The 15,057-nt window shown below is 41.2% G+C and overlaps 2 long non-coding RNA genes across 3 annotated transcripts in view; one reads left to right on the top strand and one right to left on the bottom strand.

Moving 5' to 3' along the window:
* LOC310845410 overlaps positions 1-15,057 on the bottom strand; it is a 722,498-nt gene that overhangs the window by 418,683 nt on the left and 288,758 nt on the right. The window lies entirely within an intron of this gene.
* LOC310844536 lies at positions 4,478-15,029 on the top strand. 2 transcript variants are annotated; one of them, XR_014564171.1, is made up of 3 exons: positions 4,478-4,542; positions 13,296-13,349; positions 14,815-15,029. It is a non-coding gene; the product is annotated as an uncharacterized lncRNA (long non-coding RNA). The 2 variants fall into 2 exon arrangements; XR_014564170.1 differs by lacking the exon at positions 13,296-13,349.

Raw genomic sequence — 15,057 nt, 5'->3', positions numbered from 1 at the left:
TCAGTTTAACAGCTAACCATAAAACAGACATAGAAACCAATCACATGTTCACTATAAAAACTAAATATCACAGTATAACCATCTGGAAAATCACATACTTCGCTGAACCAGAGCAGCAAGGTGCCTGAAGGCATGTCATTTTGACATGAACTATATTACAGCTCTCCCATGAACACTGATCTAATTTTGGCAGCCATACTTGCAAGAACAATTGTGATAGTCTGATTTTATCCCTAATAAAGTATTTGGGATGGACTGTGGCAATGGAGTCTTGGATAGACTATGAGTTCCTCCCCAAAATACACATCACCCAGTAGATTTTATTTTTTAAAAAATCAATCATCACCACCATCATTATCTGTTTGATGTTTTGTACACCTGTCAAAAGTGGCTTCTTTTAAAAAATGCTAGCACTTCATCTGTAGGGTGGTGGTTCTAAAAAGAGCATTTGGAGCCAAACACCTAAGCTTCTGTGGGGATCCCAGTCTCACATCTGGGTCAGGAAATTAAGAAACGTAAAAAGAGACCTGTGGGTATGGTGAACCTTTGCATCTGTAATTTGGCCCCAGGTGCAAAGGCTGGGCCACTTCCAGCTTTTGAGGCCACTAGCCATAATAAATATTAAAAATGGCAATACTGTTTTAATGTAAGGCATCATGTAAAAGAGCGAGTGGTTTGTTTGTATAATCAGTTTGTCTGAGAGGGCACAATCATCACAGTCTAAGTCTGTGCCCTCAGAGCAGATACATTTTTATTAATGAACATTTATTATGAACATTTTATTATGAACATTTAAAACTCTTTAATATGATAAAATCTATCAGTTAGCAACCACAACAACGAATTCTTCCAAACCACCTCTTAGTAGTTTAAATCTGAAGCGCTAAGCTGAGTGTGTGTTTTACATTTTGATCCAATGTGCATAAAAACAAGTCATGAAGCTTCTCAAATGTAAAAAAACAACTAACTAACAAGTGTCTAAATCTGAGGCCCCTTTGAGCCTGGAGAACCAGGCCAAATAGCCCTCCTACCTCCCACTCTGAATTGGTTCTGCCTACTATCCTGGGATTTACAACAACAACAACAACAACAACAACAAAGTCTCACTCAAGTGTGATTTACAAATGAAGTCTGATGTTGCTACCAAAGGTTTCATGCTTTTACAGAAGCAATCCCTTTTTTATTATTTTGTCAGACATCTTTATTGAAAGTTAAAAAGTGCATAATTTTATGTGCACTAAACATGGTGTGACGTAAATAAAAGAGAGAAAGAGAAAAAGAGAAACAGCACCCATGTAGAAGGGAAAGTAAAGAGGGGAGGGGGGGGAACCCCAGACTGTATACTTTACAAAGTTATTATTCTAATTAAGGATTACAATATGTAATCCTTAAAATTATGTTTTTAAGGAAGCAATCCTAAGTACATTCACTTCTGAGTACACTTGCTTTGTAGCTTAATCTATAGGAACTATCAGTCTGTTGAAAGATGGATAAGATATTGAGGGTATAAAACATTCCATGGGTTAATCTCATCTATCCAAATATGACAGTAAGTTCTGGCCAAAGTAATCAAGACCTGGTGCAAGATAGTTTAAAATTTAGATATTTTAGAGTGAAGCAGGGAGGAAAGTGGAAGTGGGGGGGGGGGGCAACAAAGAGCCTTGCCCCATTAGGGATCTGGGTGGCTGGTCACCCAAGCTAAGGCAAGCAGGAGCCCTGGCAAACTCCAATTCACTGTCTGGCATACTCACTACCTGAGACCATTGACTCTGATAATCGACAAACAACTGGTGGAAGCCACTCACAAACAATGCCTGAGTTTGGCCAGCTACCCCTTCTTCAAAGCAATAATTTGAGGGCCACAACTTTGCACATAGAATCTGGAAGGTCTTGGAGTCAAATCTGGAGGTTATTGGGATAATATATTCTACCTTATACATAATTTTCATAAAATGGCTTCTAATTGAGTAAGTATGGTAGACTTCAGACCATGATTTTTACAATAACCAAGCTTATATTCAAGGAATTCATGATATCTCCATTACATTGATTAACAATAATTTCCTCAAGACTTCAGAAGAGAACACGGGATCAATGTTTCATCAGCTTTATCATTAAACCAAACAAAATCTTTCATAGAGGAAGGCTGTGGAAGGGTGCTTTTAAAAATGTACACTAAGTAGATATTTTCCCATAATGGTCTATTCACATACATCTCATGTCTGTGCATGTCTTATACACAATACTAAAGGGAAAATATATGGCTGAATTAATCCATGAACCTTTTACCCCTTAGCTGAAGCAGGTAATCGGCCATAATAGCAAAATCAATGGCACATTACTATGCTGGGATATTGGCAGATCCATAATGAAAGTTAGAGTTTCACGACCAATTCCCTCTCTAGAGCTGGCTACTTCAGAGGATTAAAATATTAAGATTTTCAATAATTAAACAAAACCTTCCTATATGTTATAGTGAAGGAGAGGGGCCCTCATGTGAGAATTAAAGAAAAACATGACCTCAAAACTACCATAAATGTACCTCTCTTATTTTAATAACCCTGATGCCTATATAAGTAGTTGAGGAATGTTTGATAACCACACTAAGCATGGTCCAAACAAAGTTCACCCCCTTTAGGCCTGCACTCTCAAATATGTGTAATTTCAAGTCCCATTGAAATACATCCAAATAAACTATAGCTGCACTGGGGTGTAAGTGGCACTAATTTTGACTTCGCTGGGAATAAGACCCATTAAATACAGTGGGAGGAATTCAACATTGCTCTGTTACAAACGTTCCATCTGCACAAGCACTGCAGCTTGCCAGATCGAATGATCTCCTCTCGTCTCCCTGCATGTTGTTCCAGGGGTTCTTCCGACCACCCACCAAGCCAATTTGGGGGGCATGGAAGGAAGAGAGGGGGGTAACCCTGTTAGGCAAGTGGAATTCCTTGTGCAGGGTTTCCACTGATGGGGAGCATTAAGGGAATCCCCCCTCAAGTGAGATTTATTTCCAAGTAAAAATACATAAGATAACAATACTGTAAAGCAGGTGCCTTATTATCAGCCACTGTAGTCAATAGGGCATGCAGCTTCAACCTGAACAGTTATATTTTTTTCTGTATTGATTTAAAATCAATAAAGACTATTTTGCCTTGAGGGGAAGGGAGAAGAAATAAATCATTCAGGTGAGCTGCCACAATCCAGATGTCCGTGGTGGTTCCTCTTCCTTCTTCCAGCCATTACCACAGGGGCATCCTGACCTGGGCAGGATGCTAAGGAAGCCATTATAGCTTGTTCTAAACAATTGTTTTCACCTTCTATTGTAACATTTTCTTTTCCTCTCTCTTTTTAAACTGATCCTTATTGCTGTAATGCCCTTTTGTGAACTGCTTTGTGAGGTCTGTTTGAAAAGTGGTACATAAATATCTTGCATAAATAAGCTTCTCCAGCCAGGCATTTGACTACAGACTTCTAAGTTGCCTATAAATTTCATATTCACTGAATCCCTAGTAAAACAGAAACATGTAGAAATGAACAGGTCAGGTGTTTTGGCCTTCCTTCTCCTTTCACACAAATGTCTCTCATATTAAACTGCCTTTGTAGGGAGCATATAGATTGAAAATTGAACGGTGTAAAGGCCAGAACCAAACCGAAATGGCTCAGAACACGAACTTCTAAGCTACACCGATCCTCAAAATTAACAGGACACATATGGGAACTTGAGATTCATGCAGTAAGCCACCAAACCTCCACAGAAACCATGCTTGCATAAGCATCCTGGGAAATAACTGGTATTCCAGACAAACATCACACAACACCAACTGCCAAGTAGGATGGTTCCAAAATACTGCCCAGACTCCTGGAGTCCTTACTACGTGTGACAGACCAACCACCCCCTGGCACTTCTGCAGAGATCTAGATGCCAGGTCTGACCATTATATTCAATTGAAACTGATCTACCAGGTCCAGGCCACTTAGAAAGGGACAGGGGGTGATTCCCAGGAGTTATTTACTTACTTACTTAATTACGAAGTCATCACCTGCAGTTTCATAAAAATACAGAAAGATTGCACGTAACATGTAAGTATGAAATCAACCAAAGCTCCATGTTTAGAAAGCATGTTGTAAAGACCTGTCTAGACAAAAAAGTGTTTGGAAGAGTGACATCTCAGGAAAAGGAGGGTTGGCTCCTGCTTGAAGTTCTATCAGCAGTGAGTTTCGCAGAGCAGGGCCTGCTAAAGGTTTGGTCCCTAGTTACGGCCAACTGAACCTCAGGGGAATTGGGAACCACCAGAAGTGCCCCACTGGAGGGTCTCAGTGATCATGAGGAATCAGGTGCTTTCGGTCCAAGTGGTTTAGAGCTTTACAGAGTAAAACAAGGTTAGAGAGACTTCACTGTGAATTGCTCAAGATGCCAGTGAGCAAGTCATTGTGAGCTCACTGAGTGACTGTTTATCTGGTGCCCCCCCCCCCGCCGAGATCCAGGCAGAGAGAGGCAAGGCAGAGAGGCACAGGCTTTGTGAGCTCTCCTAAGGCCGGGTAAGCTTGGATATCCATTCTAGCTAAGCAACATTATTCTGGAAAAAGTGATCCAGAACACCAGCTTCACGTTACTAGATGGGATTCATGGAATGGGCCACAAAAATGTCTGCAGAAACTATGTTTCAATAGTAGTTCATATCCATAAAATACAGATTTGAATTTGGTTGGTTTGGATAGCCCAGAGGCAGAGGCAGATTTAGGGCAGTGCAAACAGTTCCCTTGCACTGGGCGCCAAGCTGAGATGCGCACCACAGGGTGTCACAACTATGTTGTACAGCACACGCATAACGGAAGGCAAGAGGCAGGGGGCACTGAATTTTGGCCTCTCCCAGGGCACCACTGAAATTTGAAAGAGCAAAGTCCGCCCCTGCCAGTAGTTGGTCTATTTTTCCTGACACATTTTGGCTTATTACATAAATCTCATCTGAGTATGTGTGTCTGCTGAATTTGTTGGTTTAGCTAGCTTGAAAACTAACATTCTGGGTTGTTTTTCTAGAATACCATTTATAGACTAGAAGTGATCTGAAGGGGTTAACAAAATATAACATTGTAATGGTTTAAGTTCTGAAATATTGTTCTTACTTATCTCTAATACATCCCATTTTTTGGCATCATTTATATTTATGAGGGGGGCACTCTGGCCCATTCTGTTTGAGCTGATGTTTTTATTTCTCCAGTGCTCTTTACCAGAGAGAGTCTTAAAACACAAGTCCTTGTTGATTTCAATGGAAATTACTTCTAGGGAAATGTGTTTGGGATTGCAATTTTGCTCAGAAGTAAGTCTCATTTATTTCTATACAATTCACTCCCTGAAAATATGAAGACTGAGGAGCAGAATCACAACACAAATAATGTTGGCTACTATGTTACAAATTTTAAGTTTTGAACTTTCGACCATTAGTGCAACACAGGTAATAATTAGGTGAACAGTGAGCAATTTTGTTTATTCAAAACTCATTTTCTAGATCTGTTCACTTGCCCTGGAGATACTAGCAATTTCAAAATAACAAATAAAGCAACTATAATGAAATTCAATAGCACACATTCCCTAGTATTGAAATGAGATCAGCTCATATTGTCCTTTTCCCTGGTGTAAACTGACAGTTCCTGAGACTCTGCAATATGTCATCAACATTTATTAATATTATAGCATTTTTAACATGTACAAGTTTATAGTCATACTGTGGTGAAACTTGCAGTGTGATTATCATAGAATAATAGAATCGAAGTTGGAAGGGACCCCGAGGGTCATTTAGTCCAACCCCATGCAATGCAGGTATCTCAGCTAAAGCATCCATGACAGATGGCCATCCAGCCTCTGCTTAAAGGCCTCCAAGAAAGGAGAGTCCACCCACCACCTCTTGTGGCAGTCTGGTCCATTGCCAAACAGCTCTTCCTGTCAGAAAGTTCTTCCTGATGTTTAGTCAGAATCCCCTTTCTCGTAACTTGAAGCCATTGGTTCAGGTTCTAGCTTCCAGAGGAGGAGAAGACAAGCTTGCTTCATCCTCTATGTGACAGCCCTTTGGATATTTGAAAATGGCTATCTTATATCCTCTTAGTCTTCTCTTTACCAGGCTAAACATACCCGACTCTCTCAACTGTTCCTCATAAGGCTTGGTTCCAGACCCTTGATCATCTTGGTCACCCTCCTCTGCACATATTCCAGCTTGTTAATATCCTTCTTAAATAGGGCACCCAGAACTGGACACAGCACTCCAGGTGTGGTCTGACCAAGGCAGAACAGAACAGAGCAGTCCTATCACTTCCCTTGATGGGGACACTATACTTTTGTTGATGCCATCAAGAATAGCATCAGTTTTGTTTGTTTTTTGCTGCTGCATCACACAGTTGACTCACGTTAAGCTTGAGTCACTAAGACCCCTAGATCCTTTTCACATGTACTACTGGTAAGCCAGGTGTCATCTCCCCTCTTATATTTATGCAGCTGGTTCTTCCTGCCTATTTCCTCTCCTGGACTGGTTTCAAAAGAGGTGGCTGCTATATCTTAGATTCTGCAAGGTTTTGACACTCCTTGTGTTTCCTGGAGCTTTATTTGACCTAGGGCAGTCAGCTTCTTTCTTCCTGACTTCAACTCTGTGCTTCTTTATTCCCCAATCCAGTTCTCAGGCTATGCTAGACTCCAGTGCTACAGAAAGTAGTCAATTGACTTCAATATTATGTACACATTTATTTGTCAGGGTGGTTTGTAACCCAAACAATAATATGCAAAGAGGGTGCCAATTACTTAACCTGGCATTTGGTATGCATAATAAAAGAAATAAATACCCTTCTCTTACACACACTCATGTATACATATATCTCACCTTCTCCTACCCAAGACAAATACCATTAATATTACACTACCCTCGTTTCTCTGGAAGCCATTTTGTGTTGTCTCAGTTGCCGCAAGCTTTCTATGTTTTTGCCTGCAGTGATTTAATCTGAGCTTTGTAACAAGTTAGTTTTTTTAAATGCCTGGGGAAAGAGTTGAACATAAAATTCACTGAGCTGGATAAAGTTGATGCTTGCAAGGCCATAACATACTGTGTATCCAGGTCAGCTAAAGAGGTGAAGGTAAAATTCACTCAGTACAGCTAGCTAATTTCCCTTGCAACCCTGTTTTGGAGGGCTTTGGGGGGGAGGAGAGATGTATTGTGGATTGGGTATTGTTACAGCTTAAAGTATAAGACTACAGAGACTAAAAAACCCCCACCTTGAGCCCTCTTTCTCAAGTCCTTCCTCTTTTTCTTCCTCCCCAGCATGCAACTTCAAGAAATAGTTTTGATTTAGCTCAAACATCCATCCCACATTTGTTGTTGCATCCCAAAGTAGTTATATGATTGCGTCAGCATATCCAAAAACTTGCAATTCAATGAACATATGCTTAACTGCACCATTGCTATGGTACTAGGTGGGGTCAGAGCTACATGGACACATTAGCACAGCACCCCTGCTAGTGAACCCACACGGCTCCATTCCAGTAAGCACCAGCCACATTGCCTGTCCTAAATCAGGGACACCAGTGCTACAAATCAGGTCCTTGGTCCTTACTGTGGTTTTTGTATAGCTAGGTGGGGGGCAGCTGGAAGAACTCCAGGAGCAGTATGACTGGTACGGAGGCAAATATAGAGTCTTTTCTTGCAACAGGGCAAGAACTTGAACTCAGAATGGATGAAGGGATGTCACATCTAAAATGTGGTGACCAATCCCCCACCTCCAACTCAAACCTGTCTTTATTTCCAAAAGTGTCATGAAACACAATGCTTTGTTGCATTGCATTGATCTCCATGATCAGAAACACGGCTCAGGAAAGTGAATAAATTTCGCTCTTAGCTTTGAACAGAGAGGACCTGGGGACTTGCCCCTGAAAACATCATTTACTTCAAGTTATTCACCTCAGTTTCTAAGGAAGTACTATTTTCTTTTGAGAAATCACGATCTGTAGGTGCCTAGAAAGAGTGGGAATGATGAACAACTGATCCAGAACAATAGAACTCTTACAGCTTTATATTGCATACTGTTGTATAACATCATTGTTTTGTATGTTCTATCTATATGCACTCTTTTTTTAAAGTGATAGGAGGCTCTCCTTGTTATTCCATCACCAGGGGAAGAGCACTGTGTGGTGACACAGGCTCAGGCCCTCTCTGTGGTAGTGGCCTGACTATGGGATGCCCTCCTCTTGCATATACAACTGCTGCTGCTAAATGTTCCTGTTTCAGCACCAGATAGAATACCTGTTTGCCCAGGCAGTTTGTGGAATATTAATTTCTGTGTGACGTTAGCTAGCTGATGCAATGAAAAATCATTGAGGGCTCCATGCAGGTTTTATAACTGAGATTTTTTTAGTGCCATGCTATGGTTACACCTGTTCTCAGTTTAATTAAAATTGTTTGTTTAATTGGACTGTAATCTGGCCCTGGGATGGTTTGATTAAGGGTGGGTGAGAAATAACAAACAAACAAACATTGCTGCCATTATGTTGTTTGCCACCCTATGCTTTATAATATGCTTTGTAATGTTACACTGGTATAGCATTATGTACATATGTGCTGTTACTCCCCCCCCCCATTTTCCTTTTTTGCTGGTATAGCAAGTTTAGAAATATTTCCCATGTTTTAATGCACTCCAATGGCAACTGATACCCTTTTTTAAAAAAAACCATAACCTGAATCTTAAAAGCTATATTAAAATGCATTGAAATGACGATACAGTTTTATCTTCAGACATGACCTCTGACCACAGATGGAAGAGTATGAAAGTAAAATATGACACATTTCAAGACTAGTTAAAATGTATTGAATGTTTAAAGCTCCATCAAAAACATCTAAAGTGTTCAATTATTTAAGGTCAAAGGAAAAACTGCAAGGTCTCATCTGAGACTAGAAACTCATTTCAGAAAGTCCTCTCTTGAGAGATGGATGAAAATTTAGGATAGCGTTACCAAAAAAATATATTTGTGGGAGTTATAAACAGGGAGCTCTGAACCCAGAAAGGTACAGGCTAAACTTATGGATGTTAACTTTGAAGTATGTCATTCGGTGGAGTTCAGAACATAAGTGTGCACAGTCTTACCCACACTTGACTCCAAATAAAATCAATGAGACAAGGTAACTACATTGGTTCCCAGTACGTTCCTGAGCACAATTCAAAGTGTTGGTGCTGACCTTTAAAGCCCTAAATGACCTCAGTCCTGTATACCTGAACAAGTGTCTCCACCCCCATCTGGGCACTGAGGTCAAGCGTCGAGGGCCTTCTGGCGGTTCCCTCATTGCGAGGTTACAGGGAACCAGGCAGAGGGCCTTCACGGTAGTGACATCCGCCCTGTGGAATGCCCTCCCATCAGATGTCAAGAAAATAAGCAACTACAGTATCTTACTTTAAAAAGACATCTGAAGACAGCCCTGTTTAGGGAAGTTTTTTAATGTTTAATGCTGTATTGTGTTTTTCATATCCGGTTGGGAGCCGCCCAGAGTGGCTAGGGAAACCCAGCCAGATGGGCAGGGTATAAATAATAATAATAATAACAACATGTTATTAACTCACTCAGCCCTTATTAGTGTTGTTGTTGTTGCTTGTATACCACCCTTCATCCACAGATCTCAGGGTGGTTCACAACATAAAATTACAATATAAAAACCACAAATACATTGTAAAGCTAAGAACAACAAACCAATACAGTCATACCTTGGTTGTCGAATGCCTTGGTACTCGGACGTTTTGGCTCCTGAATGTTGCAAAGCCAGAAATGAGTGTACTGGTATGAGAACGTTTTTCAGAAGCTGAAAGTCCTATGCGGCTTCTGATTGAGTGCAGGAGACTCCTAAGTCAACTGGAAGCTGCGCCTTGGTTTTTGAACCATTTCAGGAGTCAAATGGACTCCTGGAACGGATTAAGTTCGACAACCAAGGGACGACTGTAATCCCTTCCTTCCACAACACATTTAAAAGGGCATCAGATGGGACCTAAGCACAACATTTTTTTTCTGAATGAGAGTCATAGGTCTTTTTTAAAAAAATAAAGTATTTTAATACTTTGTTGGAAACCGCCCAAAGTGGCTGGGGGAACCCAGCCAGATGGGTGGGGTATAAATAATAAATTGTTGTTGTTGTTGTTGTTGTTGTTGTTATTATTATTATTTTCTAAATTTGTAATGCAAGCATCATTCTAAAGTGGCAAAAGCAGTTTCCGTAAGCCCTGTACCTGCTTAGGTGGGTTATTTTATCCCATTAAAGTTGTGGGCTTAAGCAGCCTAACTATATGGATGATAACAACACACAGGTACAATGGCAACTGATTTTATTGGAGCTGGATTGTATTCTGGAGACAGAGAAACTTTCAGCCAGATATAGTTAACTGCATGGCTGAGATATGTATGACTATAGCAGTTCGACAAGCCTGATCTAATACGTGATTACTTAGTACTGTTTATCGATCCTACTGTGCTCATTGGGCCTTACTGCCAAGTAAATTTGTTTAGGATTGCAGCCTTACCAGCAAAGAAGTAGTTTTTGCATCAACACAAAATGCTAATTTGCATGTCCAAGAGTCTGTAACTATTTTAAGCATAGCTTTAAATGGGGAAGGTGATTCTGAGCAGTTTCATTGGCTTCCGAACACAACATTTTTTGCTGAGTGACCCTTTTGCATCCCAGATTAATACCTGTCAAATTAAGCTGCCTGGTTTAAATTAGCAAGTGCAGTAATTTCTTGGTTACTGTCTGTACTTATAAATATATTTTAATAGCACTAACAAGTGCTTCCACATCAACAACATTAATAAAGTATGCATCTACAGTCGAAAATCGATTAATTGTGACAGAAGAACAGGAGATTGTAGCAGGAGAAACATTTTCTTGCACCAATGGTTGCAATAATTATTATTATTTTAAAAAAACGAAACAAGAAACCCATTCAGTTTTTAGGAGTCACTTCCATGATTATTAAACTAATAAGTCAGACAAGCAAAGCAGCACAGCTGTGTCTGTTTGCACATCAGTGGGCACATAGATTCAGTGTTGTTTTTTAATCAAGAAAAAGTAACAATTTGAACTACTTCACTGGTTTGGCAGTCTTTACTTTTGAGAAGTACCTCCTCTCGGCTGAGAGATAGGGTGTGCACCAACAGTGGTTCCCTATGAGCAACCTGGGCAGCCCTGACTAACAGACAGAAGGTTTCTGGTGTGGCTCGTATCTGAGCTTTTGTGACATGGTTGGAATTTTACTTCAGCAGCTTATGTCTTTTGCAAGAGAGAGGCACTCTTTCAGGTATGGGCTTGGCCCATGTAGGCGAGGATACATTTCCATTAAATGAAAGCAAACCGTACATCTGTATACTACCAACATGTTAGCATTTTTCTCATCACCCTTCTTGAATAAAAGAAACAAGAGTAGTTCATGAAGTCACACAAATATACAGTGCAATTCCTGGCTTCAAAATAAGCACCTTGAGCAGAAATTACCTCAGACAATATCTGATCAGTGGGAACAGAAGACCAGCTCCAATGCTATGCCTTGCAGTTGCCAAATTGCCCAAAGGCAGTTTTACTGTATTTACAAGCATTAGGTTTCTGTCCCTAATGCCAGCCAATCATTTCATTGTTCTCACAGCTGCAGAAGGCTAAAGAAAGGTATCTCGAAGACACTAAATGGTAAATTATAGGACCCTCAAGAATGGCAATATTCAACCCTTTTAAGCCTCAAGTAGCTCATTGCAAGAGGAATCAATGATTAAAGAGTGTTTCATCCTAGAGTGACAGTAGTGGTGCCAGAATTAAGATCACTGTGGCATCTGTTGATCCTTCAAAAGCAGTGTCCTTAAATATTTCCACTTCAGAAGATTTCCAGTTATTTTTTTTCCAGTTCTGAGGGTGTTTATGAAAGTTTTTGTTAAGTTTGTGGCACCCTCTTGGGCGCAAGAGGCAAGTTTTTCCCTACCCAAACAATATCTTCTTAGGTCTTGTCCAGGGAAGAGGCCTGTTTTGCCTGTCTCAGAGACCACTACTTCATTTTTTCCCAACCAGCTTGAGAGCTCTTTTTCCTCCACACAGATATGAGAAATGCTAGTTTCATAACAAAATTGCACTGCTGATGACAACGTCCAGTAGTGAAACACTGACCAGGACTTTGACCATTTGTGGATATTATACCAGGTCAACCACCAGACATGATTGTCTTCTTACAGGAGTAATTGTTCTGGGTTTCACATGGCTGTTTTTAGAGAGTTCTTATCTCATTTCTAGTTTGGGATGTTAAAGCAAATATGACTACAGAGGTAGGCCGTGGAGTGCTGTCAGCCTTCCCAGTAGGTGAAGGACTCTTCCCATGGCTGCCACTGAATGAAGAGCAAGAGCACATGGGGATAGGATTTATTGGCTGATGTCAGTACATGTGGCTGGTACTGGGCACCCATCACTGGATCAAAAATCAGCTCTGGTCAAATCTGTGGGGAGTTGTCACCTGCAGGTGGGGAATATGAGGCTAAAGAGGTGTGGAGGGAGTCCCTGAAACCAGAAGGAGAACAGCAGAGGAAAAGAGGGGTCAGGAGACTAGAAGTGGAAGCCAACAATGGTCACCACATGCAGAGGTATCAATGCACCTCCCCAGACACCCAAGATAGTCTCGAGAGAGAAAGGTTGAAGAAGGAGAGGATGGACATCCCAGGAAGAGGAACTGGCTAGGGGAAAGAACTAGGAAGAAGCTCAAAAACCAGACAAGCCAGGAAGAGAAGAATATTTGCATGTCCTATGAGGTGATGATGAGAGGAAGAAGGATTTTGCTTTCTCCTCAAAGACCCCAGGTTCTGTCACTTGTCCATGCCTTGAGCTCAGCTAAACTGCTAATGTCTCCACAGTGCTACAGCTATAACTAGCAAGCACTTCTGAATTATGGGGATATTGTGTTTGGTACCAGTGTGTTCACTGGAGTCTGTGTAACCTTTGAACTGGTAAGGTTCAAAACTCCTTACCACTGGAGGGCATGACAAGGATATTTACTCACCACTATATTGGTGTCTCAACAACAGTTGTCATAGTGGCTCCCAGAGAGGCCCACAGAGTGTTCTCCTTAGGCTTGATAACTACCACATTAGGAAAGCATCCTGACTTCAGAAACCAGATGCACAGCCAAGAAAGGATTGGTTAGCAGACTGTGAGGGTAAGCAGGTTAGCATTCTGGGCCTTCTCTGAATGGTATCAATGAGTTAACAATTCTTATCCATTTTGACAAATCCTATATTATTTATTCACCAGAGAAACATGACGTCTTTCATTCTCCAACTGGAAGTCTGCAAGATCATAATCAAGGTGGTGATAAATTTTACTACATTTTCAAGCAGTGCGCGTAGGAGGGATGACTGAGATTAACACAGCAGACTGGCTCATCAATGAGTCAGAGTGGATTCTCTATCTCCATTATTTCAAATGGGTAGCCTGCCAAATAAATATATACACATACACGTTTTAGCCAAGACACCTGGTTCAGCTGTTCCCGCTTAGAATCCACAGAGTGATTATCCATACAGCGGAGATTAGCATGATAGGTAGAGCCTGACTGCAGGAACTGGAATGTCTCAGCCAGTGCTGGGCTTACAAATAGCCACCAGGAGAAGTGCATTGTGTGATAGTGGCACGAAACTTTCTCTGTAGTAGCATTCCTTCTCTGGAATGCCTTCTTCTCAGAAATGGTGCCAACTTCACACGAGTTTTGGTACCATTTTAAAATGCATATTTTTATTCAGGCGTTTGGAAACAGTTAAGTGAAGTGGTCAGCTGCAACTGTGTATCTCACCCAATGCATTGTTTGATGTGCTATGAATAATTTTAAATGGCTGTTTTATGTTTAAATGGATTTGTTTATCTGTATGCAGAAGGGAGGATTTATAAATCAAACCAAATGAATGAATAAACCTGAAACCACTGGAGAAAGGGGAAACGGAACTTACAATAACTTTTTCATTCTTTGGGATTCCTGGGTAGAGCAGCCTCCCCACCCCACCAAAAAAAGACAGCCTGACAGTCAGAGGCAGAAGCATGAGCCAGTAGCCTCTGGTATGTTCTTTTTGTATGTCTGAATTTATCAGTGTTCATCTTGGATATCCTGTGTCTCCAGTGAGACCTCCCAATGTTCCTTCAGCAGGACTGAATCCTTCTGCTCTCTGCAATATGGTCATAGGAGAGGCAAAAGAGGTGCAGTGTCTTCTTCCCCTGCCCTCCCCATGACTGTGTGGGATTTAAAAAAACCAATCGTTAATTAAATATTGGCCCAACTTTCAAATTGGCCCGACTTTCAAATTCAGGAACAGATCCAAGACATAAGTTCTCTGGGTCTGTTTGGGGCCCTGGGTTGGTGGGAGCGAAAACTGTGCACAGCCTAAAATTAACAAATTACACTATCCTTTCATAACTCAGGGATGTGGGGTGGCACTGTGGGTTAAACCACAGAGCCTAGGACTTGCCAATCAGAAGGTTGACGGTTCGAATCCCTGCAACGGGGTGAGCTCCCGTTGCTCGGTCCCTGCTCCTGCCAACCTAGTGGTTCGAAAGCACGTCAAAGTGCAAGTAGATAAATAGGTACCGCTCCGGCGGGAAGGTAAATGGCGTTTCTTTGCGTTGCTCTGGTTCACATGACCTGGAAGCTGTACGCCAGCTCCCTCGGCCAATAAAATGAGATGAGCGCTGCAACCCCAGAGCCGGCCACGACTGGACCTAATGGTCAGGGGTCCCTTTACCTTTACCTTTCATAACTCATTCTCTCTCTCTCATTTCTTAGAATTCCAAGGCAATGCTGGGCAGTTTCAGCTGAGGACACAAAAATATCAAGTCCTTCAGGTCAAAAGCATAAAATGCATTTACCAAGGTAGAGTCAAATGCCTTATAGCAAAATTTCCACCAAGAAACTTTCACCAGATATGCTATTCCTTTAAAATTAGAAAGCAGAAATCCTAAAGTGAATGAAGACGATTAAAACTGTGTCCAAGTCAACAAGTCTGTGTTACAAGTCATGTATTTTCAA

The sequence above is a fragment of the Podarcis gaigeae genome (assembly GCF_964106915.1).
Source record: "Podarcis gaigeae genome assembly, chromosome: 5".
Taxonomy (NCBI): domain Eukaryota; kingdom Metazoa; phylum Chordata; class Lepidosauria; order Squamata; family Lacertidae; genus Podarcis; species Podarcis gaigeae.
Note: the sequence above shows the minus strand (reverse complement) of the source record. Positions and strands in the feature narration are given on the sequence as shown.